Below are 2,500 nucleotides of genomic sequence, written 5' to 3'. Positions count from 1 at the left end.
GTGATTTCTGCCCAGTGCTCTGAATGTCAACGTGAAGAAATTCAAGCAAGCGCGGGTAAACGGCGGGAGTAACTATGACTCTCAAAGCCCACCTGATGCGTAATATATGGACCCTCTCGATTCACCCCTCAGCATCCTTGTGATGTCGGGTGGATGATGGTTCAATTAGCCTCTCGGTGGGAAATCCTAGCTCTGGCCTTCAAGTGGCGGGAGTCGTGAGGGTGCTGCGGAAGGTTTCGCGTAGGTGTACCTTTCCAGTATCCCGACCGACAGAGCAGGGTGCTTTTTCGGGCTTGGGGGTTACCTCCCCCCCTGCCTTTGTTACAGCTGGTGCAACTAACAGAAGCAAACGTGGTACCAGGCCTCCCGCTGGAGCGCCTGTGCCAGCTGATGAGCCAGCCAACCAGCCAACCGGTGCGGGTCGAGCGCTGCTCCCCGCCATCTGCCCTGACTGTATGCGGTCCTTCTCCACCAAGACCGGACTTGGTGTCCATCGGCGTCGCGCCCATCCGATTGCTGCTAATGCTGAGATCAAGACCGAGAGGAAGAAGGCCAGGTGGTCCCAGGAAGAGCTCCTGCGTTTGGCCCATGCAGAAGCGACTCTTGCCACCCAGGGTTGCAGATTTTTAAACCAGGAACTTGCAAAGGCCTTCCCCGAGCGTACGCTGGAATCAATTAAGTGTCAGCGTAAAGCGCAGCCCTACAAAGACATGGTTGCGAATTTTGTCACCGAGCTCACTAGCGTGGATCGCGGCCTTCAGGGTCCTCCTAGCGAGCCTGCAGTCAGTCATTCTTTGCCACAGTCTCCACCTCGAGTGGAAGATGTTGACCTAGCCATCTGGTCATTTGTAGTAGAACTTCCCCAATCAGACCGCCGATTCCGCTCGCTTGATGATCTCGTGGCTCTGGGTCCCACCACTAGCCGTGAAACAATCCAGGCTATGTTGCTGTCTGTTCTTGATGAAGTAGGCAGCAGGGAGCCAGCCGTCCACCAAGCTGCAAGTATGCGGACCCAACAGCCCCCAGAGCGGAAGCGTGCACGCAGGAGATGGGAGTATGCGGTGGTCCAGCGTGCTTTCAAGAAGAACGGAGCACGCTGTATCAACGGACTTCTCGATGGCACACTCTTGCATCAGCCACCATCCATCCCAGGGCTGATTGAGTTTTGGACAGACCTCTTCTCTCCACCACGTGTCAGGTCTCGACCTCCGCGTGGGGAGGGTCTGTCCGATGAGCTGCTGCCATTCTCGAAGAGGGTGCCCTTCCGTGACCTCTGGGCTCCCATTTCTGCAGAAGAAGCCACCGCTGCTCTCCCGCCTCGCAATTCTGCTGCAGGTCCAGACGGCCTCACGCCGACACAACTGCGTCGCCTTCCCCGGGAGGTTCTCCTCAAGATCCTTAATTTCCTCCTCCTTTCCCGCTCCCTTCCTTCCCGACTCCTTCAGGCCAGAACAACCCTGCTGCCCAAGAAGACCGCCGCAGCATCCCCTGCTGACTTTCGTCCGATCACAGTGTGCTCGGTGCTGACCAGAGCCTTTCACAAGGTTCTGGTTGGCCGCCTGATGCGCTACTGTGTGTTGGACGGTCGCCAGCGGGCTTTCATCCCTCAGGATGGGATGCTTCACAACACCTTTCTTCTAGATCTGGCGATGACCCAGGCGTGCCGAGCTGCCGGCTCGCTGTACTTGGCATCTCTGGATGTGTCAAAAGCCTTCGACTCGCTTGCCCATGGTGCCCTTGGCCCGGTGCTACGGGCCCACGGTTTGCCGGTCGAGTTTGTTGACTACATCCAGGGATGCTATGAGGCGGGATCGACGGTTATCTGCGCGGATGGGAAGTCGTCAGATCTAGTGCGGCCTTCGAGGGGTGTTCGGCAGGGTGACCCGCTGTCTCCTATCCTCTTCAACATGTCCATTGACATTCTCTTGTCTCGCCTGCCTGCTCATATTGGTGCACGCATTCTTGGACGGCGGATAAATGCGGCTGCATTCGCCGATGACCTCCTGCTGTTTGCCGAGACTCGTGATGGGTTGCAGGAACTTCTCACCATCGCCACGTCGGCCCTGGGGGATCTCGGGCTCGAGGTCAACCCACGGAAGTGTTTTTCTCTCGCCCTTGTCTCATCAGGCCGGGAGAAGAAAACCAAGGTCGACGAGACTGTCATCTTTCGTGCTGGGGGGAACAACATCCCAGCACTGGCGATGGGAGATACTTTCAAGTATCTAGGCCTGCAATTTTCCACGTGCGGTCGCAGTCTTTTTCATCCCCGGCGGGAGGTCGAGAAGCAGATGAACATCATCAAGCGTGCACCACTCAAACCTCAGCAGCGGCTTTTTGCCCTTCGTTCTGTTATCCTCCCGGGTATTTTCCATGGTCTCGCCCTGGGGAGGACTCGTCTTGGGGCCCTCTCTTCCCTTGACGTCTGTGTTCGTGCAGCTGTTCGATCTTGGCTGCACCTGCCAGCAGATACGCCGGTCGGTTACTTCCACGCCCCCATCTC

At 57.4% G+C, this 2,500-nt stretch overlaps 1 pseudogene; it reads left to right on the top strand.

Annotated features, from left to right (window-relative positions):
* Positions 1-2,500, top strand: part of LOC124773258 — a 7,747-nt pseudogene that overhangs the window by 2,796 nt on the left and 2,451 nt on the right.

This window comes from Schistocerca piceifrons, unplaced genomic scaffold (genome assembly GCF_021461385.2).
Source record: "Schistocerca piceifrons isolate TAMUIC-IGC-003096 unplaced genomic scaffold, iqSchPice1.1 HiC_scaffold_95, whole genome shotgun sequence".
NCBI classification, from domain to species: domain Eukaryota; kingdom Metazoa; phylum Arthropoda; class Insecta; order Orthoptera; family Acrididae; genus Schistocerca; species Schistocerca piceifrons.
The sequence above is the reverse complement of the archived record's forward strand: the minus strand, read 5'-3'. Positions and strand labels throughout refer to the sequence as shown.